At 46.2% G+C, this 11,110-nt stretch overlaps 1 long non-coding RNA gene across 1 annotated transcript; it reads left to right on the top strand.

Moving 5' to 3' along the window:
- Positions 1-256: 256 nt before the first annotated feature.
- Positions 257-8,845, top strand: LOC109936565. The gene is made up of 3 exons (XR_007261522.1): positions 257-303; positions 5,245-5,298; positions 8,791-8,845. It is a non-coding gene; the product is annotated as an uncharacterized LOC109936565 (long non-coding RNA).
- The last annotated feature ends 2,265 nt before the right edge of the window (positions 8,846-11,110 follow it).

The raw sequence follows: 11,110 nt of genomic DNA on the forward strand, positions 1-11,110 counted from the left end.
TGCTTGGCCTGCTGTGTTCATCCAGCTCTACAACTTATTATCTCACAATCCAATGCTCACTAGGCTCTGAGTGGTCCCATGTCTCAGGAAGGTGAGGTGTAGATCTCTGTGAAAGCAGCGGCACTTAAAACCAGCCCACAGCTCACTTCAAGCGAAGCTGCACAAACATATTTTGTTTGTTTTGCTCAAAAACAGCACTGTCTGAAGTTTTCTTCGTTCTCTCTGTCTCTCTCCTCATCCCCCTCCCCCCTCTCCCAGGGTGAGCCCGGAGATATTGGAAAGATGGGAAAGGTCGGAGATCAGGTAACCTTTCATTGTCCTATTCTCAACACAGAAGCAGAATTGTTGCTGAACTCTAGTTAGTCCGTAAATACAGTAATTTCTGGAAAAGCTCAGCAGGTCTGGCAGCATTTGAGGAGAGAAGTCAAGAGTTAAAGTTTCGAGTCGAGTTCTTTACGCAGAGGGTGGTGGGTGCCAGGAACGCGTTGCCAGCGGAGGTGGTAGAGGCGGGCACAATAGCGTCATTTAGGATATATCTAGACAAATACATGAATGGGCAGGGAGCAGAGGGATACAGATCCTTGGAAAATAGGCGATAGGTTTAGGTAGAGGATCTGGATCGGTGCAGGCTTGGAGGGCCGAAGGGCCTGTTCCTGTGCTGTAATTTTCTTTGTTCTTTGTTCTTTGACCCAGTTCCAAGGAAGGGTCACCGGACCTGAAACGTTAACTCTGTCTCACTCTCCACACACGCTGCCAGACCTGCTGAGCTTCTCCAGCAACTTCTGCTTTGTTTTCTGATTTACAGCACCCACAGCTTTCGGTTTTTATTTGTGAACAGTTTGTGTCTCGAAGGTGCTGAGTTTTGACTGCAGCACCACTTGAGTGTGTGGTCTGATAAAAATACGCGACATAACTGACAGGGGGCATTTACAAATCTTGGTGCACCAAAGGCGGTTTGTGAAGGGGCAAAATTCAATGTGTCAACCAAAGAAAAATGTCGATTTGGGGGGCAATATTTGATGTTAAAACTGAGGTTATTGTTTTTTTTGTGTATTATGCTTGGATCTCAAATCCATTCCAATGAGACAGAAACTGAAACAGTTTTCTCCTTTGGGACATACAGAAACCGAACTGCTCAATCCAGAATCAACTAAAAGGCAAGCTTGGGAAATTGGTCACTCTTGGCCAAGCTGGGCAGAAAGTCTTATTTCCAGACTGGTGTCTGGAGAGTTTGCACAAATGTCGTCATCATTGTGTGCTTTTTTTATGTGTGTGCTTTTCTTTCACCACACAGACTTCTGTAATTAAAGTTATTAAATATGTTTCAGAGGTTACCAACAGCATGAGATTGGGTACATAATTGGAAGCTGAGTAATCCTTTCGCTGTGCTGCTGTAACATGGCTTTGCGTGTTCCCCACACACATGATCCTGACATGGAGATATCTCGCCATTCCTCCATAGTCCCTGGAACTCCATCCCCTGACTGCACCGTGGGTGCCCCTACACCCCAAGGACCTGCAGCGGTTCAAGAAGGCAGCTAACCACGACCCTCCCAAGGGGCATTTAGGAGTGGGCAATGCCCTGACACAAGCATCACAAATTTAAAAATGGTTTCAGTTTACGAACATGTGGCTCAGTGGTTAGCGCTGCTGCCTCCCAGCACCAGGGACCCAGGTTTGATTCCAGCCTCGGGCGACTGTCTGTGTGGAGTTTTCACATTCTCCCGGTGTCTGCGTGGGTTTCCTCCGGGTGCTTCAGTTTCCTCCCACAGTCCAAAGATGTGCAGGTTAGGGTGGATTGGCTGTGCTAAATTGCCTGTAGTGTCCAAGGATGTGCAGGCTGAGTGGGTTGGGTGGAGTGGCCATGGGAAATTGTGTCCAGGGATGTATAGTTTATGTGGATTAGCCATAGGAAATGCAGGGTTACAGGGATAACTGGGTCAAGGGTGGCACAGTGGCTCAGTGGTTAGCACTACTGCCTCACAGCACCAGGGACCCGGGTTCGCTTCCACCCTCTGGTGACTGTCTGTGTGGAGTTTGCACATTCTCCCCGTGTCTGTGTGGGTTTCCTCCAGGTGCTCCCGTTTCCTCCCACAGTCCAAAGATGTGCAGATTAGGTGGATTGGCCATGCTAAATTGCCCCATAGTGTTCAGGGATGTGTAGATTAGGTGGGTTATAGGGGGATGGGTCTGGGTGGGATGCTCTGAGGGTCAGTGTTGGGCCGAAGGGCCTGTTTCCACGCTGTAGGGGTTCTGTGGGTGGGATGCCCTTCATAGGGTTGTTGCAGACTTGATGGGCTGATGGCATTTTGCCACACTGTAGGGATTCTATGATCCTCCGATCATTAGCACTACACAGAGGGGCATCCTGTTAAGATGAAGAGGTCTAAGGCTGAGGTCTGGCATTTATATGGGGGAGAGTCTAAGGGGGAATCAATCATTCCACGGCCAATGATGGGTTCTTTAGTTTTCCTACAATCACAGGTACCTGGCAACCAGTTCCCTGCTCACTACCTAAAGCAAGCATCACTTGCCTGTGGGTCTCGGCTGGAATGTGCCAGAGCTGCCTCAGAAACATGAGCTTTAATTTGTTAAGTTACAGCATCACTGCAGTCAGGGTTCAAGCATTTAAAAAAGAATGAACACATTGTGGATCAGGCTGCACTGTGCTCATGTCTTGGACTAGGAATCCAGAACCCCAGGCTTATCACTCTGGGAACAATCTGGATTCAGATCTCACCCTAGCAGATGTGTTGGAAGGTGGTTTTGCGTTTATAAACTGTGAAGATTTGCAGTTTTTGTTTTCCTTTATTCATTAATGGAACGAGGGCATCGCTGGCTAGGGCAGCATTTATTGCCCATCCCTAATTGCCCAGAGGGCAGTTAAGGATCAAACATATTGCTGTGGGTCTGGAGAACATTTAGGCCAGACCAGCAGTTTCCTTCCCTAAAGGACATTAGTGAACCAGATGGGTTTTTCCCAACAATCGGCAATGGACTCGTGGTCATCATTAGATTCTTAATTCCAGATATTTTACTGAATTCAAATTCCACCATCTGCTGTGGCGGGATTGGAACCCGGGTCCCCAGAACAATACCTGGGTCTCTGGATTAACAGTCCAGCAATAATACCACTAGGCCATTACCTCCCCTGTGGTAAATTGAAAGAGTAGGGGGAGAGTAACTAATTGGGTTGTCATTGCAGACTTGATGGGCCGTAGGGCCCCCGTTTTTTTATTCTTTCCTGAAATGTGAGCATTGCTTATTTCCCATCCCGAGTTGCCCTTGATAAGGTGAACATGAGTCACCACCTTGAACTACTGCAATCCATGTGCAGTTGGTAGGCACACAGTGCCATTAGAAAGGGATTTCCAGGATTTTGACTCTGACAGATGGCGATATATTTCCAAGTCAGGATGATGTGTGCATTTTGTCGGTGCTGGTGGTTCCCATGTATCTGCTGCCCTTGTCCTTCCCAGGCAGTAGAAGCCCCAGTTTTGGAATGTGCTGTTGCAGGAGCCTTGATGCAATATGCCCTGCAGATGGTACGCATTGTTTGTACTTATCGAGTGTCGCTGATGGCAGAGTGAGTACTGATGGTGATAGATGAAGTGCCAGTCATATCTCCACTGGATGGTGTGAAACTTCTTGAGTGTTGTCGGGGCTGCACCCATCCAGGTAAGTGGGGAGTATTCCATCACACTCCCGACTTGTGCCCTGTAGATGGTGGGCATGCCTATGGTATAAGCTGAGGTGAGGGATCCCAATGGGAACTGCAGTTCCGATCCATTGGACGGATGCCAACCCTACCTGAAAAACCTCTGAAACGGGCAACAGTGTAGGAGAGGAACTTCTAGTGTTGTAGGATTCTGAATCCTCCTGAAGAGAAACATCTGTGTAATGTGAGGACAGCATTTTGTTCCCAGGGATGTATATGGGTTGGGAATGGTTTTTTCAGCAGTCTGAAATCCCACTGTCCCTCGTTTCCCGGGTGAATATCGATAAGAAAGGCATGAAAGCCACTGGAAACAAAATCTCGGGAAGGTGGTAATGAAATCACCCATGATTAGCGATTAGTTAATGATGTGTGAATAACAGTTGGCCTCCCAAAGAAAACTCCTTGCCTTTTTTTCAAACCATCTTGGGTGATAATCAGAGATTGAATGGAACAAGGAAATTGCACTCATCAGCTGTCTTTGTCATCACAGTCAGCCTTGAATCATCTTGGCCAAGTCTTCAGCCTGTGTTCTTCCATAATATCCCAGGGGAATTTTCCGTTTTGCTGTCCTTACTCTTGTGTAATCCATGGAAAGACTTTTCCAGTCCACTTACTCAGAGATCCCGTCGTTAGTCTACCTTATCTGTGGAATTCTTTACTGCAGAGGGCTGTTCAAGGCTAGGTCATTAAATATGTCAAGGCTGAGATAGACAGATTTTAAATCAGCAAGGAAAGGGAATGAATGAGATGATCGCACAGAAACGTATGGAATTATTGTACGCATTCACAGGGGAGATACTGAGAAAAGGCGTCCCCCCGAGAACATGGGGTCACAGTATCAGAATAAGGGGTTAGCTATAGGGGACGAATGGTGGCTCAGTGGTTAGCACTTCACAGCTACAAGGACCTGGCTTTGGTTCCACACTTGGGCAACTGTCTGTGAGGAGTTTGCACATTCTTCCCGTGTCTGCGTGGGTTTCTTCCGGGTGCTCCGGTTTCCTCCCCCAGCCCAAAGATGTGCAGGTTAGGTGGGTTGGCCTTGGGAAATATGGGATTACGGGGAACTGGTGGGCCTAGGTCGGATGCTTCTCAGAGGGTCGGTGTGGACTTGATGGGCTGAATGGCCTGCTTCCGCACTGTAAGCATCTTGTGTTATTTAGGATGGGACGAGGAGAAATATCTTCACTCAGAAGGTTGGGAATCTTTGGAATTCTGCCTGCAGGAGAGATGGGGCTGTTCAATCATTGAGCGTATTCAAGGTAAAGATTGATGAAGGTTTGCTTGTTAGGAGACAGGGGGATATTTTGGGAATGCGATTAGAAATTAGCCATAATTTTATTGAACTAGTGGGCAGCTTTAAAGAGTCCAATGATCAAATCCTGCCCCTGCCTGTTACATTCTTGTATTCTTGAAAACTGCTCATTTGGAAAACGGTACAAGGACTGCTTTGATCGAATCTCTGTATAGAGGGGTCAAACGTTTTATTCCCAGTTGTTCCAACTTTTCCATTTGTTTTCCTTTACAAGGGAGAGCCCGGATTCATGGGACCGATTGGAGAACCCGGGAAAGTTGGAGAAAAGGTACGTCAAATTGCAACCAACACTTTGTGTTTAAAGCACGTTATTGGAGGATAATTAAGGGTCTCAGTGAGACTTGAACATCTATGTGTCCTGAAGGATCTTTTTGAGTGAAGGTGGTAGAACACAGTTCAGTCCAATCTGGAGTGGCCACAGTCTAAAACCAGTCAAGTAATTTTTGTTTTTGATTTGATTTGATTTATTATTGTCACATGTATCTAGGTAGAGTGAAAAGTTTTGTGTTGCATGCAGTGCAGGCAGATCACACCATCCAAAGTGCATTAGGGTAATAGAACAGAGTGATAATATATGCTGCAGAGAAGGTGCACAAACAGTGAGGTCGACACTCTTCGAGAGACAGACAGTCACTCCTGTCCCTCTACCTGCCTGAAGTAAAATGTTCGAGCAATTCTTACGACTTTTCAAAGTTTCATCCTCAACCCCGAGGTGACTCAGCCACTGAGCAACTGGTACAGGGTGATTCGGTAAATCTATCAGTGATAGCTGCCAGAGGAGACTCTGTGTTTGGAGAACGGGGGAGGAAGGATCACGGTTAGATATGAGTTTGCAGCATTACCCTGACAGAAATTGAGAGAGGTTATTCCGGCATGTTAGTGTAAAAGATGTAGCCCCTGCTATAGGGAGGATGGTGTGAAACTTGAAAGGGTTCAGAAAAGATTTACAAGGATGTCGCCGGGATTGGAGAGTTTGAGTTGAATAGGCTGGGGCTATTTCCCCTGGAGCATCGGAGGATGAGGGGTCACCTTACAGAGGTTTATAAAATCAAGAGGGGCAGGAATAGGATGATTGGCCAAGGTCTTTTCCCCAGGGTGGGGGAGTCCAAAACTAGAGGGGCATAGATTTAACGTGAGAGGGGAAAGATTTAAAAGAAACCTAAGGGGCAACTTTTTCACGCAGAGGGTCGTGTGTGGATGGAATGAGCTGCCAGAAGAAGTGGTGGAAGCTGGTACGATGACAACATTTAAAAGGCATCTGGATGGGTACATGAATAAGGAAGGGTTTAGAAGGATAGGGGCCAAATGCTGGCAATTGGGACTAGATTAATTTAGGATATCTGGTCAGCGTGGACAAGTTGGACCGAAAGGTCTGTTTCTGTGCTGTACATCTCTATGACTGTATAACTGCAGGACAGATAGAAACAGACTCAGTGCTCACCAGAATGAGGAACTAACAGTGATAAGTGAAGTTAAAGGAAACCCAATGAATGGGCCCATTATAAGGATTGTCATTACAGAATGTTACACAGTAAAATAATGAGGGGCAGGGCCAGGAAGAAACTTTCCCCCTTAGTGAAGGGATCAGTGACTAAGGGGCGTAAATTTAAGGGAAGGGGCAGCAGATTTACGGGGGATATGAGGAAGACCTTTTTCACCCAGACAGTGGCAGAGACAGAAACTCTTGTCCCATCAAAGAAGTATTTAGATGTACACATGTGATGCCAAGGCATACGGGGCTATGGAAACTGGGTTTAGAATGGTTAGGTGGTTTTTTTTGATGGGCCACAGGGCCTCTTTCTGTGCTGTAGACCCCCATAACTCTAGCTCGGGCACAGGTTTGATCTCTCAGCCCAACAGATCCGTGCTAATGTTTCCACACCTATCCATCCTCCTGTCCCTCGACATCCAACTCCATCAACATATCCTTCTGTTCCTTTCTCCCTGAAGTGTCCATCTCACCTCTGCGTTTGGAAATAGTTAATACTGAGCTCTCTCAAGTAGCATTCATCAGCGGCTTCAGTCATTTCTCCCAGCGTCAGAGGTAACTCGTTGGGCGTCACTCATGTCTGAGTCAGAAGGTATTGTGCTTGACCCCCAGAGATTTGAGCATAGTCATCTCGATTGATGAAACCCATCGCGATGATGAGGGAGTGTTACACTGTTTGTGGTGCTTACTAGCGATACAGCATGTCTCTCCCTGCAAACACCCTACCAGGCCCTGTGGAGCTTGGCGACTGAGAGTTCCCTTGGTAACAGGCAATGGCCTGCCCAGCTGGAACTCATCACCTGTGCCCTTTAAGCAGAGCCAGGGAGCCAGACACTCTTGTGGCACGGTGGTATATCCACACCTGTGAATCAAGAGGCCTGGGTTCAAATCCCACGTGCTCTAGATGTGCGTACTAAAACATCAGAGCAGGTTGATTTTAGCTATAAAAGGGCCCCTGTGGCACGGTGGTCATGTCCCTACCCCTGAGCCAAGAGACCTGGATTCGAGTCCCACCTGCTGCAGAGGTGTGTCATACCATCTCTTATCAGGATGATTAGGAAATTAGGTTAAATGTACAAAATGCAGACACAGAGAGGGTTCTAATGGTGCAGTGGAAGTATCCCTACCTCTGAATTGGGAGGCATGTGTTCAATTCCCACCTTTTCTAGACGTGAATGATAACATTTCTGAACAGGTTGTTTAGGAAAATATATAAAGCAGACCCTCTGACAGCATTTTGATGTAGTCCTTTCCCACTCTCCCTACTCCCCAACCCCCCAAAGTTGATGGTTTGTATTGGCCATAATGCGCTTTGTGTGTAAATTTCTAATTGGTTCCATGGGTGATTTACTAATAGTGGTTAATAGTTCAAAGAAAAAGTCATGGTAATTGGGTGGTGGAAAAGTTGTTTGGTTGTGTGTGATAACACTTCCAAATATAGAAAGAAAATGCAGACCCATCAAATGCAGTGGTAATGTCCCTCTGTCTGAATCAGGAGGCCCAGGTTCAAATCCTACCGCCCCAGAGGTTTGCTGTAACATCTCTGAGCAGGTCGATTAGGAAAAATATACAAAAATAAAATAAACTCAATCTCCCCACCCCCTGACCAGAGCACAGCTCCCCAACCACCCTCCCCCACCCCAGGCAAAAGCAGCCCCATACCCCCAACTTGAACCCCAATGACCCTGACCCCTGGCCTGAGCACCATGACCCTGACCCCTGACCTGAGCATCATGGCTCCTGACCTGAACACCGTGACCCGCAACCTCTGACCTGAGCAGAGTGTTACCGACCCCTGACCTAGGCAGATTGTCCCTGACCTGAGCAGAGTGCTCTACCCCCTCCAAGCCAAGGTCAGTGCCCCTGGTAATTGGAACCTGCTTAGACCAAACATAGAACTGAGGACAATCGGGGAAAACCCACCTCGTCAGCCTCTGTCACTTTGTAGAAACACTTGTAGCTCGTATTAGAATGTAGATAGTCTCTTGACATTCTTAATAAATGTTCCAATTCTGTATTTGGATGGAGACATCTAAGAGCGCAATGTGCCAAAGAAAAGTGTGATTTATTTTATTGTATTTTCTGTAATGTCAGACTTGAACTGTCTTGTAATGTACTTACAAATAATTTATGAACGAGGTGTATCTTTGCAAGTAAAATAACAGAGGGAACCATTGCTCCCCCTCTTCCAAGCGTTAGCTGGTGTTTGAATAGTTTTGTGGTGTGTTTTGTGGAGCTTGCACTGAATCCCATTTCTTTGTGTTTCTGCAGGGTGACCGTGGTGAAACTGGTCCTCCAGGACAACCAGGAGTTAAGGGGGCAATGGTAAGGGAGTAACTCCGTCTCACCGGCCCTCCCTTCTTTACCTCTCTCTTTCCCAAAGTCACGCTCTGACTGTAACCCACCCAAGGTACCCTCCTCCTTCTCTGAGAGCAGTTTCTGTCTACGACGTAGCTTTGGTTCTTGAGTTGTCTGCCCAGTCAATGGTCTCATGTATGGCACTGTGACGGTTAGGATAAGGATACAGGTCCACCCCTCTCTGATGGAGGCACTGAACTCTGTGTTAGCTGCAATGTGCTCTAGACCTGCTATCCAGCTAACTGAGCTGGATATAGCATTTACACCATGGACAACATCATAGTTGCCTTGTCGCTTTCACAGGATAAACAATGCACAGCCTATTTACTCCTACCCATAGACAATGGGAAATGCACCATTGAATATTCAGGCTTCTGAACAGACCTAACAATGACTGGCCCTTCTCCTATTTTTGCTTTCAATTTCAACAATCAAAACTTAATTTGAACCGGATTTTTTTTTGGGAGATGGCTTTAAGCAAGGAATAGATCTGACCAGCGCCTGCAGCCTAAGAACAGAAGATTCCACACTGTTGGATCTATCCAGTGTATGCCTAATCCGAGTCTGACAGTCCCCAGAACTCTATCCGTCACTCCCCCTTTGAAGCAAATGGGTCACCTGGAGTAAAATATAGACATGAGCCAGCTTTTCTGGAGAGGAAAAAGTGGAAAATACTACGAATAAGAAAAATTATAGTGCGATAGCTTCACATTCAGTGCTGTACTTGTGTAAATATTGTCGCAGTTATTATACACTATGCTACACTTGGGGGTCTTCCGGTACTGAGGTATTAGTCACACTGCATTAACTATAAGCCACATTCGCCAATATATTTCATTAGTATTTTGTAAACTTGTAAAGACAGTAATCTGGGACAAATTTAATAGGCAAATGGACAAAGTATGGGCTAATGAGTGGCCAGCTAAAATAATATCATGTTTGACTAACTTTGTTGGGGTCTATGATAGAGTAATGAAGTGGATTGGTGAGGATAGTTGCGTGGATGTTACATACATGAACTTCTGAATAGTGTTCGATAAAGTGCAACACAGCAGACTTGTAAATGGAGTTAAATCCAGTGGGATTAAACGGGCAATGGCTGATTTTGGCTAAAAGTCTGGATGCTCGTTGTCAGTCTTGTAGGAGGTGTACAGTACTGTTTTACAGGAGGCACTGTAAGGACCCACTCCGCTTCCTGATATTTTTAAAGATTGGATTTTTGGGATGAAATTTCAGAATTTACAGGTTGTACAAAACTTGGAAACACAGTAAACGGCGAGGAGTATAACACGCTTAAGGTGGGGTGGGGAGTTGCCATAGACAAGACTGGTGAAATGCTATCTGGTGGTGTGAACTGTCAAATGGTAGCTCTCAGTAAGAAGAATGAGGAGATGCAATCTGAAATAAACAGGAAAACGTTAAAGGAACGCACAAAGGCAGACACCCGAGGGAATAGATAAATAACTCTTTGAAGATGGTCGGACTGTTAATGTTGTTGTCAAATGTATTGTTAGGGTTAAGGGTAAGCAGGTGGGGACCATTCATTCAGTATCTTGAACACAAATAAAAAGGGACTGCTGGGACAGTTGGTAGGTAAAATAAGACCATAAGGTATAGCAGCAGAGTTAGGCCATTTGGCCCATGGAGTCTGCTCCATCATTCGATCGTGGATGATGTGTTTCTCAACCCCATTCTCCAGCCTTCTATCCGTAACCCTTGATCCACTTATTAATCAAGAACCTGTCTCTGTCTTAAATACACTCAATGACTTGGCCTCCACAGTTTTGTGCGACAATGAGTTCTACAGGTTCACCACTCTCTGGCTGAAGAAATTCCTCCTCAACTCAGTTCTAAAGATCCGTCCCTTCACTCTGCGGATGTGTCCTCGTGTCTCCAACTAGTGGAAGTATCTTCTCCACATCCACTCTATCCAGGCCTCTCAGTATTCTGTAAGTTTCAATCAGATCCCCCCTCATCCTGTTGAGTGCAGACCCAATCACTCCTCATATGACATGCCCCCTTCATCCCCCGGATCATTCTTGTAAACCTCCTCTTGACCCCCTCCAATGTCAGCACATCTTTCCTCAGATACAATATTCCAAATGTGGTCTGACCAGAGCTATAGGTGGCAGAGATATGTGACGCTGTATTCTGTGAATAAGCTAACCACCGAGAAACGGATATGTAGGTTCAGTCTTTCCTCTCGGCTGACAACAGCAAGTCAGTATGAGTT

Source organism: Rhincodon typus, unplaced genomic scaffold (genome assembly GCF_021869965.1).
Source record: "Rhincodon typus isolate 14 unplaced genomic scaffold, sRhiTyp1.1 hic_rhity00005041, whole genome shotgun sequence".
In the NCBI taxonomy this organism is placed as follows: Eukaryota; Metazoa; Chordata; class Chondrichthyes; order Orectolobiformes; family Rhincodontidae; genus Rhincodon; species Rhincodon typus.